This window comes from Periophthalmus magnuspinnatus, chromosome 4 (genome assembly GCF_009829125.3).
Source record: "Periophthalmus magnuspinnatus isolate fPerMag1 chromosome 4, fPerMag1.2.pri, whole genome shotgun sequence".
In the NCBI taxonomy this organism is placed as follows: Eukaryota; Metazoa; Chordata; class Actinopteri; order Gobiiformes; family Gobiidae; genus Periophthalmus; species Periophthalmus magnuspinnatus.
In genome coordinates, this window is record NC_047129.1 from 20188446 (window position 1) to 20208342 (window position 19897).

The 19897-nt window shown below is 43.0% G+C and overlaps 1 protein-coding gene across 1 annotated transcript in view; it reads left to right on the forward strand.

Annotated features, from left to right (window-relative positions):
- The window catches only part of ror1 (receptor tyrosine kinase-like orphan receptor 1), a 169943-nt gene that overhangs the window by 96209 nt on the left and 53837 nt on the right, over nucleotides 1-19897 (forward strand). The window lies entirely within an intron of this gene.

The following is a 19897-nucleotide window of genomic DNA, read 5'->3' on the forward strand; positions in this document are numbered from 1 at the left end:
ACAGTGTGCGGTTAGGCTTGGAAAATGGAGGTTTGTAGGTGAGCGGAGGAGGGGATAGAATGAAAAAAATAGTGTTGTATTTCCAACACATGCAATTTCTTTGGGTTCATTAAAGGATTAGGCTTTAGTACAAACCATCATCTTGCCCTTACCAGAGACTGTATATATATAAGTGGACATAGCTAACCTGCTAGCATAGGCTGTATATATAAATGGACATAGCTAACCTGCTAGCATAGACTGTATATATAAATGGACATTGCTAACCTGCTAGCATAGACTGTGTATATATAAATGGGCATAGCTAACCTGCTAGCACAGTCTGTATATATAAATGGACATAGCTAACCTGCTAGCATAGACTGTGTATATAAATGGGCATAGCTAACCTGCTAGCATAGTCTGTATATATAAATGGACATTGCTAACCTGCTAGCATAGACTGTATAAATAAATGGACATTGCTAACCTGTTCGAGACAGGAAGTGATCATGGGCATGCTCCATCGACTCTGGCTCCAATTCACTTTCTCTCTGTAACTGCTGCTGTCAGACTTGTCATTTTTGTCTTAAATCTTCGTATTCACCCGCTCTACACGATTCTGTATTTTTTTTTTTATTTCACTATTGTGTCTGTAAATCAAGATATGAACATTAATAACAGACAAATCAGGCATCTTCTTTCCCCACGGTTGCTTCCTCTAGCGTTAGCAACAGGTTTGATTGACAGTGTTGCTAAGCGTCTGCTCTCTACTAAACCAGCGTTGTTGGCGGGAAGATCCCCACTCCAAATTGGCTCTTTTCTTATTATGAGGAATGGGGCAAGGTCTCGCACACGTAAAGAAAGTTATCGCCTGAGAGCTTTTCCACATATTTTTACGTTTTGGTCCCCAACCACCTCCATCGCCCAAACCTCCTATAGATAGCTGCACATCAAACTAGAGCAGCCCTTTTTTTTTTCATTTGTACAAAATGACTACGCGACGCTGCCAAATCCTACAACTATCACCGATAAAGAAAATAAAGGGGGAAAAATGAGAAGGAAACGACTATAACCTGGGTAAAAGATCTGAGAAGTTATTAACAATTATAATAATGCATTGTATTTATATAGCGCCTTCCGAGACAGCCAAAGTGCTTCACAGAGTCTTAGATTAAAAAAAAGGGGGTTAAGCTAGAAAACCAAAAAGTATAAACTATAAAACTCTAAAATAAAATAAATAAAACGGCTGAGTTTATTTATTAAAAATGATCTAAAAACCTCGATTATGTCTCATCCCATCCTACTTATTCTCAAAGCTAAGCAATAAATGTAACTTCTCCTGGGTCAAAGTTCACCTCGTGCTATCGCTAACCCTGACCCTTTTGCTTTGAATGTTCCATGGCATCTAATTTGTCTAGCTTGCAATTTTTCTTTTTTTTTTTTTTTTTTTTTCTATTCCAGGTCTTTTTATCTCCACATATACCTTGAAAAACATTCTTATTTTTGAGCTTTAAAATCTCTACTTGAATAATAGTGTAGTTTAATGCCATACTGCGGAACATTCTGAACAAATTAATAGCATCTAAATAATAAACTGTATAAAGAAGTGGATTTAGTGAGTGTGTCGCCAGCAGCGGTGGCTAGCAGGTTAGCCATGTCCATTTATATGTGCGATCTATGTTTCTAAATGAAGACGAGCAGGTGGCGGACCTTTAAACGGTGCACTTTTGAACTACTTGTCCAAAGCTGGTCTAAACTTCTTAAACTTCTACCGCGTGGCTGGTTACAGTGAGAATGTTTCATGTGAATGTCCAGGTTTAAGATAAATCTGTTGTGAAATGGGCTCTTAGATATATTATACATTATTATGAGTCTTTGCATGTGTGATATTTGGCAGCGGGACGGTGGTTCTGGCGTTCATTAGCCAGTCCCCCTCCCCCCGGTGGCGGAGCGCAGCAGTGCAGAGGAGGAGCCGTAATTGAGGACATATGTCTGTGTGAACCCGCTCCTCTGTGTGCCGCCATCTTTAGGTCAAAGCACCAGAAGATCAAATGCTCGAACGAAAGAAAGGAAATCAGAGAGATGAGTGCAGACAGCGGAGGAGCGGGAGAGGCAGGTGGAGACAGTGGACCCATATGGAACATGTTTGGGACAAGAACATAGCACTCAGAACTCCAGCTTCACCTCCAATCATGTTTGGACCACTTTTACTCTCCACGTCATCACTCTCACAATCTGCTTCATGTTGTTTTTCCTCATTATCTCCAGCGATGATGAGGAAAAATATTTGTTAAGGCGGGGGTCCCCAACTGAGGGTCCATGGTCCAAAACCTCCTACGGACAGCTGCACATCACACCAGCGAGGAGTAGATTTTTGTTCATTTGTACCAAAATGACCTGCCGAATCCTACACGTATCATCGATTAAGAAAATAAAATTGGAGAAGGAATAGCGTACATCATAATGGCCATGTACTGGAGGCGATGAAAACCGGGATTGATCGACAAAATGGTGTCTTTAAAATTGAAAATCTTGAAAATTGCTCAGACATGCACGAATCACTCCAAAACCAACTCTGAGAGGAGGGAAACGAGAAGGAAACGACAATAACCTGAGAAAAAGCTCTGAAAAGTCCATTTCGCAGAATAGGTCTGATTTAATAATAACAATATTAATGCACTGGATTTGTTTGGCGCCTTTCAACACGGCCAAAGCACTTTCCAGTTCACCCACACTTGGTGGTGTTAAGCGACTATTGTAGCCACAGCTGCCCTAGGACAGACTAATGGAGGCACGACTGCCAGTCTGGACCATCAGCCCCTTAAACCACCACCAACACTCATGCACAACACCTCACTCACACTAGACAAGGTGGGTAAAGTGTCTTGCCTAAAGACACAACTGTCGTGTCTCAGTGCTGTACATTTCGTCGGCTGTATTTGAATAGCACCTGCGTCACTTCTGGGCACGTGAAATGGGACCATTTCCGCGTCCGACGAATGTGGCCGACAGATGTGCCCTGCATTTCCAGCCTTTTCATGAAGATCGGCCGTGAGCGAAGCGTGCATCCGAGCAAACGTTGTGCGCTTCTGTATCCCATCATGCACCGCTCGTGACTTCTTCTACAGGAGAAACAAGGTATATTTTCTTAAAGTTATGTAATACTAGCTACAATTGAGAAGAAATCACCTATAACATTATATTTGCCTATTGAAATTCAAAGGGAAAGATTCATTCAATCTAAACAGAAATCAATGGCTGTGACGACAACACCTTGACTTTCTTTTTCAATGAAATAATAAATAATGAAAAGTAAGACTGTAATTATTTCAGTGTCCATTTTACACTTTAGTTCACTGGTCAGCAGAAGTAACGTGAGCGCACAGACAGTGGTTGTCCCATTTCGGCCTGTGTCGTCAACGGAGGCTTCACGGACGAGCACCCTTCATCAACCGGGCCATTTGAACAGTATTTCAAAGTGTGCAACCGTCAAATTGAGACATGGCTAATGACAGAACTTGGTCCTTTGGTTTAGGTGACCACTGCTCCAACTGTGGCCCCATTTTGTTTATATGTATTAAGGAGAAAATATTGACTTTACATGCATCGATAAGGCCCCAGTCCACACCACATTTCTCTGCTGTTCATCTTCTCGTAGCAGCCACCTTCATGCAGCTCTGAGGGAAGGAACAATGCCTGGCAGCTACACGTGCTCATCCATCAAACATCTAACTCCCATTTTGATCCCTCAGCCCGTCTCCAACTCAAACGTTTCACCACATAAAAAGTACTTCCATCGTTAAGTCCCATTTCTGACTAATTCCGTCCTTTATGATCTGTCCTGTTGTCTGCAGATCCATGGTTACTGGGCACGTCGCAGATATTTCCCAGTCCAGTGTGGATTTCCGCTGTAGAAAAGACTCAAACCTTCAGCCAAACCAGAACCTTCCACCAGGGCAGGACTTTAAACATCACAAAACAGCCAATAAATGTGTCTGTAATCTGCCTAGGAAATGAAGAAATACAATAGGGATTCTTGTTTTTAGGTCCATCATTTCTGCCTTTTCTCTCCTCTATCCTCTCCTCTATCCTCTGTCCTCTCTCCTCTTTCCTCTCTCCTCTTTCCTCTCTCTCCTTTTTCCTCTCCTCTTTCCTCTCCTCTCCTTTCTTCTCCTCTTTCCTCTCCTCTCTCCTCTCCTTTCTTCTCCTCTTTCCTCTCCTCTCCTATCTTTTCCTCTTTCCTCTCCTCTTCTCTCTTCTCCTTTTTCCTCTCCTCTCTCCTCTTTCCTCTCCTCTCCTCTTTCCTCTCCTCTCCTCTCCTCTCTTCTCCTTTTTCCTCTCCTCTCTCCTCTTTCCTCTCTCTCCTCCTTCCTCTTCTCTCCTCTTTCCTCTCCTCTCTCCTCTTTCCTCTCCTCTCTTCTCTCCTCTCCTTTTTCCTCTCCTCTCTCCTCTTTCCTCTCTCTCCTCCTTCCTCTCTCTCCTCCTTCCTCTTCTCTCCTCTTTCCTCTCCTCTCTCCTCTTTCCTCTCCTCTCTCCTCTCCTCTTCCCTCTCCTCTCTTCACTCCTCTCTCTTTCCTCTCTTCACTCCTCTCCTCTCTCCTTTTTCCTCTCCTCTCCTCTGTCCTCTCCTCTGTCATCTCATCCCTCTGTTTTGAGCGGGTTGTGTTTATTTGTTTTATTGGAGGTGAAGTGAAACATTTTGTGCCATGTTTCATATAGATGTTTGTCGTTTGGGGCTGTGGTCCTGTTGATTTGAGGGTTTCTGTGGGACAGCGGCAGCTCATCCTCGTGTGGAGAGAGTTAAATGAAGATTTGGAAGTGAATCATGAGTTTAATCAGATCTTTTTCATCACAGACATTAATAGTTTTGATTTGTTTTTGGCACATTTCTGTTTTAGTCGACCAGTCAATTGGCATCACATGATTTGTCTGTTATTAATGTTCATATCTTGATTTACAGACACAATAGTGAAATAAAAACCCCAGGATCATGTAGAGCGGGTTAATACGAACATTTAAAACCAAAATGACGAGTCGATGGAACTGGAAGTGCGCCCATGATCACTTCCTGTTTGTAACTTGGCGGCTAACAGGTTAGTTATGTCCATTTATATAAACAGTCTATGGTTCAGAGTGAAAATTGTAAACGGCTCCAGGAGCATTCACATTTGACAAATACAAGAATCAAATGAATTTCAGAACAAGTTTGAAAAGCTCCAAAGTACAGGAAGAAGATTTGTTCATAAAAAGACGGAAGAGACAGGTCAGGTCTTTGCAGAGGACGTGGACAGTTTGAGCCTTTTGAGATTTGATATTTGCTCAAACTCAAATTACAAATTTTATTTCTATAAACTGTTCTGCTCTAGTGCCCTTCCTCTGCCTTAAATACCCCTCCTCTGTCTTAAATACCCCTCCTCTGTCTTAAATACCCCTCCTCTGCCTTAAATACCCCTCCTCTGCCTTAAATATCCCTCCTCTGCCTTAAATACCCCTCCTCTGCCACAAAACATGTGAGTTACCAAAGAAAGATTTGCCTGTTGGCTCTTGTGTTGCATTTTGTTGTTGTTGTTGTTGTATTATATCCAGTGTAATGGAACCCAGACACGGGGAAACATGCTTTAGCTTTTTGTCTTTGTAAAGTTTTTCGTCGTAGGAGTCGCAGTGATGAGTTGACGTGGAAGTATTACGGTAATCAGCATCAAGTAGAAACCAGTGGAAAGAATTCAAGAGCAGATCCACCCAGCGTTCTGGGTTTAACTGTCTGAAGTCAGAGCCATAATCAGGGAAGATGACAGCATCTGCACTGCCAGAATTATGCATGAAAAAAACTGTTGCAATGTTATATCCATCTGTGATGCTGTGCCTTTGAGCTGAAACACTGATTAATGTTGAAATGTGCTTTTAGTTTGTACATTTAGCAGTTAGTCCTATAGTCTGTATAAAGAAGTGACTGAATGAGTGTTCACAGCGTCCAGCTCCAAATGAAGCTCATGGAGGCTAGAGCAGTTATAGAGACGATATGGAGTCGATTTCCATGTTTGGAATTCCGACCGTGAGTATCATAGCAACCAAAGAGCCAATCCAGAGCGAGGCTGTTGAGGTAACCCCCCTTCCCGTCCACACCACTGGTTTAGCAGGGAGCGGACGCCTGGCAACACTGTCAATCAAACCTGTTGCTAACACTAGCGGCAGTGACCTTTGAGAAAGAAGGCACCTGATTTGTCTGTTATTAAAGTTCATATCTTGATTTACAGACACAATAGTGAAATAAAAACCCCAGGATCATGTAGAGCGGGTTAATACGAACATTTAAGACCAAAATGACGAGTCTGACAGCAGCAGTTACAGAGAGAGGGGACAGTTTTTACACAGAAAGTGAATTGGAGCCAGAGTCGATGGAGCAGGAAGTGCGCCCATGATCACTTCCTGTTTGGATGCCCCAGCTTGTGCATTAGCTATGTCCATTTATATATACAGTTTATGATGCAGACAGTACGCAGAAGCCTCATTTTGACCCTAAGAGCTGCTTTAATAATACATCTGAACTGGGGTAAGACAGATCGCACTTCATGACAAAAAAGGTTGCCACTTTCAAAGAATATTTCGATCTTATCAGATAAAAATGCTGCTTATTCCAACTTATGAGGCATCGATACAAAATGGCCGCCTGTGCTCCATACGTTCTGTGCAGGCCTAATGCGTTCACCATCTCGGCCTGATCCTCTGCAGGTGTCTTTCGCTCTGATGTTCTCACACACATCCAGGCTCCACATCCTTTACCTCCATATGCTTTCTCCATTAAATGTTCTGACGTTTTTTACTGGGACACAGGCCGTTTTGATGAATCCCTCCTTCCCGAAGACTTCTGGACGCTCCATCACCTGGGTGAACGCCACATGTGTGAACAACATTACTCCTTGTTATTCTTTTTGAAGACAATTGATTTTAAATATGCCGTTTATGTCGTACAGGAAATCTTATATACTGTACTAAACTGAACTAACTCAATCACGTCGTACGAGTGAGCCGTGTAGCCGTGTAGCCTTTAGCGTGCTCGATGTATTAGCTGGATCAGTTGCTTTTTAATGTATGACGAGGGACAGTGGTGTGGAGCGTTTTTTCTTTTTTCTCTGACCACAAAGAGTCCATGTGAGTTGCATAATGATTTGTCTAAAATACTTTCCCTCCACTTGACATTTGAAAAGTTTCATGGTTTGAATCGGCATGTGGAGAATCTTCTGCGTTTTTGGTGGCTTTCCCTCATCAGTCACGGCCTCTTCACCCTGGTGTTCTCATTAAGAACAGGCTAAATAAACACGTTGGAGAACAGCCCTGCGTTTAAACTTAACGGAGACGCTACAGGCAAAACTATTACATTCAATTTTTAGTTTTTTTTTGGTCAGTTTGGTCTCAAGCTTTCATGTGGAAACTGCAAAACTGCCCACTGTGCACTGAGAGATGTTTTTATGGGGCAGTGTAACCAAATTTTACAGCCTTGAACCTAACAAGGATTTTGATCAAACGTTCAGAAAGATTTTTTATTTTTTTTAATCAAATAAAAAAAAGTAAGAAACACTTATATTAAAAGTTTTTCATCATAAAAATATTTTAATAAAAATAAGGCGTCCCTGGTCCTATCCCTGGTCTTGTCTCTGGTCTTGTTTCTCCTGGTCGTGTCCCTGGTCTTGTCTCGACAGTGGCTCAGTGGTTAGAGTGTTGGTCCCCAACCCGAAGGTCGGAGGATCGAGGATCCGCTCGGACCAAGTTCTGTCGTTGTGTCCTTAGGCAAGACACTTCACCCACATTGCCTAGTATGAAAGTGGTGTGTGTGTGAATGATAGGTGGTGGTCGGAGGGGCCGATGGCGCAGATTGGCAGCCTCGCTTCCATCAGTCTGCCCCAGTGCAGCTGTGGCTACAATAGTAGCTCACCATCACCAAGTGTGGAAATGAATGAATAATGACTATAGTGTAGAGCTTTGAGAGGCTTTGAAAAAGCGCATTACAAGTGTAAGCCATTATTATTATTATTATTATTGTCTCTGGTCCTGTCGCTGGTCTTGTCCCTGGTCTTGTCCCTGGTCCTGTCCCTGGTCCTGTCCCTGGCCTTGTCCTTGGTCCTGTCCCTGTCCCTGGTCCTGTCCCTGGTCTTGTCCCTCCTGGTCTTGTCCCTGGTCTTGTCTCTGGTCTTGTCCCTGGTCTTGTCTCTGGTCTTGTCCCTGGTCTTGTCTCTGGTCTTGTCCCTGGTCTTGTCCCTCCTGATTTTTATTTTATTATTATTATTTTTTAAATCTAATTCCAAGTCTGATTTATTCTGGTTTTAACTCCAAAAAATTAGGCAAAATTTGAATTTTTAAGCATTTTTTCAATCAGATCTAGTTTACTCAAATAAGATCCCAAACCCCCTCTGTGTGTTTTTTATTATCTCATATGTCAACAAGAAGAAGCAAGAAATCGTTTCATGTTTCTGTTTTGAATGTCCCAGAAATGGTCACTTTTGGCGGCTTTTACACTTAAAACGCCTTATATTTATATCAATATTTTTATGATGAAAAACGTGTAATACAAGTGTTTCTTACATTTATGTCAGTAAACGGCAGCAGACAAGATTTATTTCCTGTTCACCTGCAGTGTCTCGCCTTCACTCAGTGGACATATGCAATAAAACATCATCACTAATAAGACATTTTAAATATATTTATCATAATGTGTCCTGTCCCTGGTCTTGTCCCTGGTCTTGTCCCTGGTCTTGTCCCTGGTCTTGTCCCTGGTCTTGTCCCTGTCAGGAGCTGATGGAGCCATGATGTCTCTCACATTCTCAGAAGCATCTCTTTACGCAATTTATCTTCAGCTGCAGACGTCAACGCTCAGACGCACACACACACACACACACACACACCCGCGCGCGCACACACACACACACCCCACCCCCCCACACACACACACACACTTGCTTTAATTTGCCTGTAGAGGAAGTTCTTGGGATGTAGTTGTTTTAAACAGAGAGTCATTGTGTAACTGGTTCATGTTCTTTCATTTGTGCTGACTGTGTCTCTGGAATGCTCCACAGTATGGTATTAAACTTATCTCCATTGAGACAAGCAGCTATGTGTGTTTCTAAGGTATATTTTAGCACTAAAACGAAGATATTGACAACAGAACTAACAAAACTATCAATATTTGACCTACATTTCTGCCTCATCAAACCAGGATCACTGCACACACATGTTTTACACACATTTTACACACATTTTACACACATTTGAATGGTTTTAATTTAGTCCCGCCCCAAACCAGAGCTGTCTCTTCGTCCCGGTCTGAGATCTGAGAGTCTGTGTGGGCCTCTCTGATGGATCTGTTCTCCCAAAGGATTCTGGGAATGTTGGGATCCACACAGAGCACATGTCCACACCTGGAGCCTGCATACCTCTGACCCACACACCAGTCTGGGGGGACAGTCTGAGGGGACGCTCTGGGGGGACGCTCTGAGGGGACGCTCTGAGGAGAGGGTCTGAGGAGAGGGTCTGAGGGGACGGTATTCTCACCATGTGGAGTGTTGGCTCATGGGATACGCAACGAACACGAGGTCACGTCCAAACTGCAAACTGCACCAACAGATCTGTGACAGAGACGGACAGAGACAGACCAGAGACAGACAGGGCAGAGACAGGGCAGACAGAGAGGGCAAAAACAGGGCAGACGCAGAGGTCAGGTGGGTGAGGGGGTTGGGGGTTAAAGGTCACAGGGTCTGGGATTATGTCTTCAAACGTCATAGTTGTCAGTCAGACTAAAGTTAAAATTTGAAGATGCTACATATTAAACTTGCGGTCTGTTTAAAAGTTTTCTGCCTTTTTTATTTCCATTGTCAGGGCGACAGTGGCTCAGTTGGTAGAGCGTTTGTCCATTGATCTGAAGGCTGACAATTTGAATCCTGCTGTGTTGTTGTGTCCTTGGGCAAGCCACTTTTTACCATGACCATCAGACACTAATACTGTGACGCCCACTGCTCCTTCCTCATACAAAAAAAATGTAAATAATGTTTCTCACAGTGTAATCTTGAACATCTTAAAATATGTTTCACGATATTCCACAAACTGCAATGAATTTAATTAAACTGAATGTTGAGCTTCAGTCATTTCTAATCGTCTGTCGTCAACGTTTTTTAATCGAAGGGTTTACAGCCAATCCAATCTGTCAGAGGTATGTGGTTTGGAGCAGAGTTCAGACTCTGGAGGAAGAAATGTGACTGTTTTGTTTTAAATGGCAACATGTAAAAGTTTATATTATGTTCAGGAAATTAATATTGAAACCTATTTTTATTCATTTTTAAAGCGGAGGTATCGACTTTTTGTATCTTTCTCCCATGTTCTAACGCTGTTCCTCATTAAAGACATGCCTGAAGAGGTTTTAAATGTCATCCATGCATCTTTGAGTAATCTAGTGATCTCTCCCGGGCCCTTTTCAAACCCTCCTTGCAGTTGGCAGTACGAGTCTGTACAAGGCTCCGCCCACAAGCCTACATCACCAATGCTCCCACGCGACAATTCTCCATAAATATACAAAAACATGATACAAAACAACACCCTACAACTTCACAAACCTGGTGTGGTGTGCAGTAGTTTCATTAGTGGGATGCAGCTGATTGTTTTGTGATAGTCCTCTGAAGGGGGAGTGACTTAGTACAGGGAGCAAAGGATGGTGAGACTCAAAAAACTAAAGGGAAACTGATAAAACATGAATATAGCAAAACAATAAAAGAAACATTGAGACCTTATGTTACAGTTAATACCCCGTAGAAGTAAATACCACTCTTTAATATTCCATAGAAGTAAAAACCCCTCTTTAATACCCCATAGAGGTAAATACCCCCTCTTTCTTGCCCCACGGGCCTTGCTGTGCTCGTGGTGCTGTCAGTGACACAGACAGGTTATGATGACTACATCCACATTCCTCGCTCTTTTTCAGCCTCTTCCTCAACACGTTACGTCAGTCTCTTCGTCTTTATCTCTCGACCTGAAGCGATCGTTTTCCTCATAAACTGAGCGCTGATCCCGTCTCTCTCGCTCACGCACGGGACCTGGAAACACATGAGCCGCGCAGTAGGTGGTAACGCATATTGCTCATTCCAAACTCTTGTGCTTACATCGGCGGTAACCAGAGCCAACGGCAGCCTCGCCCAAACGCTCGCAGTGGGGCCTATCTGTCAGGAGGGCGGCGCTACAGAGACAACACGGGCGCATTCATTAACCCGCTCACCCCAGAGAGTACGGGCCACATGACAAGACATCCGCAAAAGACACCCAGCTCATACGGGCCAAACGCAAACGACTTCCAGCTTATACGGGCCAAACCAAACGACATCCAACTCATACGGGCCAAGCGCATCAGGCACCCAACTCATACGGGCCAAACCAAATGACATCCAGCTCATACGGGCCAAGCGCATCAGGCACCCAACTCATACAGGCCAAACGCATCAGGCACCCAACTCATACAGGCCAAACGCATCAGACACCCAACTCATACGGGCCAAACCAAATGACATCCAGCTCATACGGGCCAAACGCATCAGGCACCCAACTCATACAGGCCAAACGCATCAGGCACCCAACTCATACGGGCCAAGCGCATCAGGCACCCAACTCATACGGGCCAAACCAAATGACATCCAGCTCATATGGGCCAAACGCATCAGACACCCAACTCATACGGGCCAAACGCATCAGACACCCAACTCATACGGGCCAAACGCATCAGGCACCCAACTCATACGGGCCAAACGCATCAGACACCCAACTCATACGGGCCAAACGCATCAGACACCCAACTCATACGGGCCAAACGCATCAGACACCCAGCTCATACGGGCCAAACGCATCAGACACCCAACTCATACGGGCCAAACGCATCAGACACCCAGCTCATACGGGCCAAACGCATCAGACACCCAGCTCATACGGGCCAAACGCATCAGACACCCAGCTCATACGGGCCAAACGCATCAGACACCCAGCTCATACGGGCCAAACGCATCAGACACCCAGCTCATACGGGCCAAACGCATCAGACACCCAGCTTATACGGGCCAAACGCATTTGAAACGACCATGATTAATATAAACTAACAATCTCAAACTGGAGCTAATTCTCCTTTGAAACTGATCTGGCTCAATCACTTTTATTGGCTCGTAGATCTAAACAAGACCTCATTTAGAATTTGTTATGCTCCGAGTGTGAGGGGTGAGGATCGTTGGGGTTGTGTGGGTCATTCTGTGGCTCGTTGTGTGGCTCGTTGTGTTGTTACGCTCTGAGTGTGAGGATCATTGGGGTTGCGTGGGTTTCATGTTGGTTTCATGTTTCATCATCTTTCAAATACAAAGGTTTTGTTCTGGGAACTATTATTTTTGTGTAAACTTGGCAAATAACCGAAAGAAGCTGATGTTGGTCCATGTGCAGCTTTGTAATGTGAACATTTTGTATCGGGTTCAAGTTTTATTGGGTTAGTTCCAAGCCTGGATAAATCAGAATCAAATGCAACATCTAACCAATCAAGATGGAAATTCTGTTATTTCTAATCACTTCTTCCTGCAGAAGGAGGGTTTAAGCACAGGGGGCGCTCTGGGACAGTTCTCCATTTGCTTCTTGTTTATGAATGTTGATTAATCTGTCTGGTTCAGTCCTGGTTTAGTCCTGCTTCAGTCCCGGTTTAGTCCCAGTTTAGTCCAGGTTTCGTCCTTTCTGTTGGTTAAATCCATGATCTTGTTCAATCCTAAGAGGCAACTGCGACTGTGATTTTGGGCTTTAAAAAAAACACATTGAAATGACTTGAATGGTCATCAAAATGGTTTGTCAAAATCACAATTTCAACACTTTTAAAAGTCAAATAAATGATTATGGCCGATTAGATTAAAATTATAACATTGCACTGGTGCAGTACACTGCAAAGACATGCAGTTAACATTTTAGCATTTTAGCATCTAACCAGGGTTCAAAACATGTACACAGAGGATTATTATGTAATGGTTTATTTTGATTTAGTAATATTCTCTAAAAATGTTAGACCTCTACAAATGCCAATGTCAAAGCTCATGTTTCTGCTACTGCTGCTGTCAGACTCATCATTTTGGTCTTAAATGTTTGTATTAACCCGCTCTACATGATTGTTTTTTTTATTTCACTATTGTGTCTGTAAATCAAGATATGAACATTAATAACAGACAAACCAGGCGCCTTCTTTCCCCAAGGTCACTCCCCTTAGTGTTAGCAACAGGTTTGATTGACAGCGTTGCTAAGTGCCCACCCTGCTAAATCAGCGGTGCGAGAGGGAAGGGGCGTTACTTTCAACAGCCTCGCTCTGGATTGGCTCTTTAGTTGCTATGATGCTATGGGTGTGTCGTAATGGCTGGTGTAAGGCGGACCAAAGAGTGCAGAACTCGGGGCAGATTTACAGTGTTTATTTACAGTTTGTGCAGTAAGACAAGAGGTCATTAAACCAACAGGGAGCGGGGAGCGGGGTGCGAGCCGGCGTCCGGGAACGCGTCGCAGAGAGCTGGAACAGGAACAGGGAGTGGCCAGGACCAGGATGAGGACGGGACCGGGAACGTAGCCAGAGAGAGCCGAGCAGGGGTAGTCCGAGGAGCGGGAGCCGGGGCGGGAGACGTGGAGCAAGCCGGAGCCCAAGATGAAACAAGGAGGTGAAGACAAGGGGTTGACTGTACCGGACCTGGAGCGCAGAGTCAGGAGCAGGACCAGAGACCAGGAGCAGGGACGAGTGCGAGAGCAGGAATGTGGACATGCGGACGATCTGGCCCCGAGTGTCTGGTCCTAGACGGTCCTGGGAGCAGGGGGAAGACAAACAGACGATCTAGCCCCGAATGTCTTGAGCTGGTCCATCTTATACCAGCAGCAGGTGGAGGTAATAGGGCTGATGGGCTGCAGGTGCACAGCTCCAGGCTCAGACAGGTGGGGGAGGGGAAAGCACACAGGGAGACAACACAGGAGGCAGATAATGCGTGCATCATGACAGGGTGACGTCACACTCACTTAGTCCACTTCTTTAAGGCAAATATTTTTTCCAGTGTGATTCATAATGCATGTGAAACAATAACGTCTGATTCAACATTCTGTAGTGTTTTTATGTTAAAAAATACTTCATGAGTATTTCTGTCTGTGTACTGTCTTTATTCATCCAGTACACAGAGTTTGAGATTATAAACCATTAACCCAGACACAGCAATGAAAAGTATTTGTGCTTATTCCGAAACTCTTCTCTTCAGAGTACCGTGCCACATGACCTAAATCTCCACATTCTTAAAGTTTTTGAAACGTTTCAAACACCTGTGCCATTGTCGGATTTAACAGTGTTTTATGTACAAGTATATGTAGTAATTCAATCCTTTTTTGTAACCTTTTTCTGGTCTTCGTTAAGGTTGGAAAAAAAACCTTCAAAACCCTTAACACTTGGCGTCCTGTGCAGTTATTTTGACCCCTCTCCCCTCCCGTACCTCTCTGTCGTCCTATAGAGTTACACTGCACAACATGGCAGCAGTTCCTCTGGTCTTTGGGCCGTGGCGTTCGCTGATGTGGGACGGTTTTACGCTTCACTTGTTTTTGGGAATAGACACCTGCACAGACTGACAGGAGCTGACAGGAGCCGACAGGAGCTGACAGGAGCCGACCGGTGCCATAGAAAAACACCTGCCTTATACATTTTCACATCATTAGCTCCTGTAGTTTAGCTCAGACTGTATTCTCCTGATGTGATCTGCAGGTACAAGCAAATATATGTAGACTCTGTACCAGGATATCGATAACTTCCAGAATAGTAAAAAAGTAGGAACGTTGCCATAGCGGTGAACAATGTAAAGCTAAATATTGTGTCTTTTGAAAGGGAAAAAGTTCTCAAAATGTTAGCAATGTTGTCATAGCATAGTGATTCACAATAAAAATTAAATAATAATATCACGTCTTTGGAGTGAAAAAGTTCTTTAAATGAACGTAGAAATAGCGATTCACAATTTGAAACTAAATATTGCGTCGTTTGAAAGGGAAAAAAGTCCTCAAAATCAAAATTAGCCATAGCAACGTTGTCATAGCGATTAAGGATTAACAATTTGCAATGTTTGTCCAAATGCCTTGAGGATTTATAACTGTGTAATTTGAATTTATTGGTACAAAAATAACATGAAAAACGAATAATATTTTAAATATATGGTGTAATTAATGTGTATTCATGACAATATTTACTTATCATATTTATTTACTGCATTAAAACTGTCACATTATTTTCCACCCATTCACACACATTCACACACACTTTCAAACACACATTCACACACACTTTCAAAAACACATTCACACACACTTTCATACACCAGTGCACACAGACACTGGGGGTGTGGTGGGTTAAGTTTCTTGCCCAAGGACACAACAACAGCATTCATCTGTGGGAGCTGGAATCACACCACCAACTTTCAGATCAGTGGACGAACACTCTACCAACTGAGCCACTGTCACCGTTAGAGACATTTATTTAAAAATCTGTTTGTTGTTCAGCCATTATGTCATCAGTCATCAGGTCTGATCATGTCTCTTTATCAGTAAAACACTTTAAAATAAATAAAAAATAAATGTGTAATTGTCCATATTTGGTCAAATACAGTTATCGTGTTCCTATTTGCTCATATTTCTAGCGTATCCCTGGACAATATCGTCTTTAAAAAGCGCCTGAAACCTGAGCAGGGTCTAAATGTGTGTTTCTGGCCTATAAAATCCACAGTGATCCGTGTGTGTGTCGTCCGTGTGTGTGTCGTCCGTGTGTGTGTCGTCCGTGTGTGTGTTGTCCGCGTGTGTGTCGTCCGTGTGTGTGTCGTCCGTGTGTGTGTCGTCCGTGTGTGTGTCGTCCGTCGGTGAGCGCTGTGAAGTCCTGGATGTTTCTCTGGTTCTTTAAACGGGAGCTTATAAAAGGTCTGGCCAACACTAACCTCCACTTTACTCTGTGGGAAAGACGCCTCATTCTTAAAAAGCTGATTTTACGACACCCAGAGTTCACACTGGCGTTCCCTCTCCTCCTGTAGTTTACTCACTCGTCTTTTGGATTCTTTTTCCATGTCTTCTTCCCTATATTTATCCCTACTTTACTTCTCCGGCCTGTCCTTAACTTTTTGGCAAGAAAACGTCCGATTCTTTTAAATCCCTGTCCGTGCGCCAACATAGTAACTTTCCGACGGTTTTCCAGGCTTAATCCCATTTGCCGTAATAAGTCATTTAGGCAGTTGGAACGCCAAGCGGATTTTGAAACCTGCTTTTTGGGAATTGTTGATTTATTTTTGTTCTTTGGGAGTCCATAAGTTGGGAGCGATGTTCACTTTGGCTCACGGAGGCAAACGGCTCATAAAATGGGGGTTGTTAGTGAGGAAGTTGCTCCTGACGTTTTCTTATCTTTCGTCGTCCATCTTGTGTGTTGTTGATGTATCGCCATGACGACGCCTCGTTGTAAAAATGGTGGGTTGAATGCGCTTCCAGATGACCCCAGAGTGAGGGCGGTTCAGTTTATAGAAGCTGGAGGAGGATCCCAGACTCGAGCCTAAAGATGGTGGGAGAAAGGTTATTTGAACAGAGCAAGATATACTGTTTATTTTAATTAATTCATTAATTAATTCATTTTTTTTTCTTGTCATTATATATAAATTTTATTTATTTATTTATTTTTTGGTAATTTTATATTTTGTATTAAAATTTTTCAGGACTCAGCATAATGACATAGGGACACATGCGGTTCCCATTACACACTACACAACAATAAAACGCCTATTTTCATTTTTTCAGAGGAAAAAATTGACCTATATTGAAAAAAATCCTCATTTTGTCCATGGCCTATGACATACCACTACTTTACATATGAAAAATAAATAAATATAAAATAGTTCACGTATGTCACTAAAACTTTTACCTAGAGCCACAAAAATCTGAACAAAATGTTAATATATGGACAAAAAAACTCACTCATCGTCTTCATCCTTGTCTTCATCAGTGCGTCGTCATGGAGCTGAGTGAGGTTCTTGTGTCTGAACACGTTTGTTTTGGTGGCTCGTTTGTGTTTGTGGCTCGTTGTGTGTCATATTTATCACAGGATGAGTCATTATAAAACATCCAGGTGACACATTATTAGACTGAAGGTGATAGAAATCTCACTTGTTTTCAGTATGGGGACTTTATCATTACTACAACAAATATAACAAATACAACAAATACATGTACTTTTGCTGTTGTTCTACTTTTCTAAACTAAAACACACTACTAATACTACTGCAAATACTACTACTACTACTACTACTGCTGCGACTCCTCCTGCCTCAGCTGCTCTTTCCCTGCTCCAGTGTCTCTGTCGCCTCAGATCAAAATGTACATTTACATCTTACTACTACTTCTACTACTACCACCAGTACTACTACAACTTCTACCACTACTACTACCATTACTACTACTACTACTACTACTACTACTACTAGCCTCTACTGTCAGCCCGAGACTTTCCTGTCATTATATAAACATTCACCTGGATGGCCTCCCAGATCAAAAATTACATTTCCATAAATATTTAAACTTGAGTATTTTTTTTCCAAACAAACTCACAGATGCCCTGCCTTGACCTTCTCCTGTCTGTTTTAAACTAAACATGTCTCATGATGGCTGCTGTACGCCAACGCCAAAATGTCCCGGGACGTTTGAACGTGTTGAACATGACGGGAGTGTGAGGTCATGTGACTTTTCTTTGAAGCTGTGTCGTTTTTGACGCTCAGATAATGAGCATCTAATGGAAATCCAACGAGGAGCGATGCTATCGGAGCGTTCAGTCTGGAGAAGGTTACTCTGACAAACCATAAAAGTCCTGTTGGCTTCAGGAACGCCATGAAATCTGGACCTGGACTCGGGATCATAAAAACAAATGGGATTTTTAGAAGGAATTACGTTAAGAGTTCTGTTCCCGGTGTAATTGGCTTTGGCAGCAGAGAGTACTAACTAACTCAAGTACTTTTGGGATATTTGAACTTTTAAACAAAGAAAACAGAAAACGGAAATATTCTTGGAAAATTGGTTAGTCGCCTATTTAACCATAACAGCTAAAACACCAGAAGAAGAATCAGCAGCAGACCAAGGCCTATGGAGCTTGTGTCTCTATACATGCTGTCAGCGCCCCCTATGGACAGCTGCACATCACACTACACCAGCACATTTTATTTCATTTGCACCAAAATGGCGACGCTGCCAAAGCCTACGAGTATCACTGATTAAGAAAATAAAACTGGAGAAGGAAGTGTGTACGTCACAGCGGTCATGTACGTCACAGTGGGCGTGTCACAGTGGGAGTGTACGTCACAGTTGGCTTGTAGCGGTGGAGGTTAAACGGGGGCTGATCGACAAAATGGCATCTTGAAAATAGTTGATTAAAGATTACTCAAACATGAATCACTCCAAATACAACCTCAGAGGCTCTAACTTTCTTCTTCAACTTAAGTAGTAGAATTTTATTTCTACATATTTAAAGGCAATTGCTGCTTGTTTCCATGGACATGTTCTTGTGTATTATCTGGAATGTTCCACAGTATGACATTAAACATTTTTACTGTGCATTAGTCACTCTACAGAGGAGTCTGACCGTGTCTGGAGGTCGTGTACAGCGTTTACTCAAAACATCTCACAGTTTTATAGTGAACTGTTTGTTTCATTTTCATCATGTATAATAATATATAATAACAATTCTTTTGTGACATGATTTACTTGTTAATCATGATCATTGTGGAGATCACACTTTTCTTTGTGACACTGTGACGGTGTCTTTGAGTTTTTTTCCGTCTAAATCTAATCATTTTCTATATACTACTACAAATGAGAGTGTGTAATTACTACAAGAAATAAAACTCCTTTTAGTGCAAGCACCACTACTACAACTGCTGCTGCCTGTTCTACTCAGTGTGGAGTGTGTGAGTTTGTCTCATTGTGTAACAGGTGCAGAGCCTGAGGAGTTTAATCCCCCCAGCAGCACGTGTGAGGCCCCACATTATCACCCAATTAGTGTGACCTCGAGTGAGGTCCCCTGCCCCCGGTCCACTACCCCCGGTCCACTGTCCCCGGTCCACTGCCCCCGGTCCACTGCCCCCGGTCCACTGCCCCGGTCCACTGCCCCCGGTCCACTGCCCCCGGTCCACTGCCCCCGGTCCACTGCCCCCAGTCCACTTACAGACACCTGTGTATATGTGTTTTTGCACATATATGTTGCACATGTATGTGTATGTATATACAGTATCTACAGTACCGTGCCTCTTTGTCCTGGCACCACTCTGAGTCGATCAACATTTATGTAAATTTGTCTGAACACATTCTGTACTGTACAGGAGACACGGCACGGAGGAGACTGATGGACAATGGTCCACAGTCCATTAGCCAATCAGGACGCAGAACACAATGTACATTCATACACTGTAAAAAAAAGCATGTAAAATTTCACAAACAAAAGAAATCTGGGAAACAGTGAAATCACAAAAGGTGAAAGGTGATATAGCGAGGGACAATATACAAATAGTATACAAATACCAGTGTGTATATTTGTGTTTTTGCACATGTATGTGTATGTATACATGTTTTTGCACATATATGTTGCACATTTTTTTGTGTATGTATATACAGTATACAAATACCAATGTGTAGATATGTGTTTTTGCACATGTGTGTTGCACATATATGTATGTATATACTGTATACGGCTGCAGTTGGCGGCAGCCGGCTCCTCATTCGTCATGTCACCACAAACATCTGGGAAAGTGCTCGTGCAGAGGCCAAAAAACCAAAGCTGAAGCAATGACTTGTTTAGTGTGGAGCCTGTAGTGAAAGTGGTTGATGGTTCTATTCTGTGTCGTGT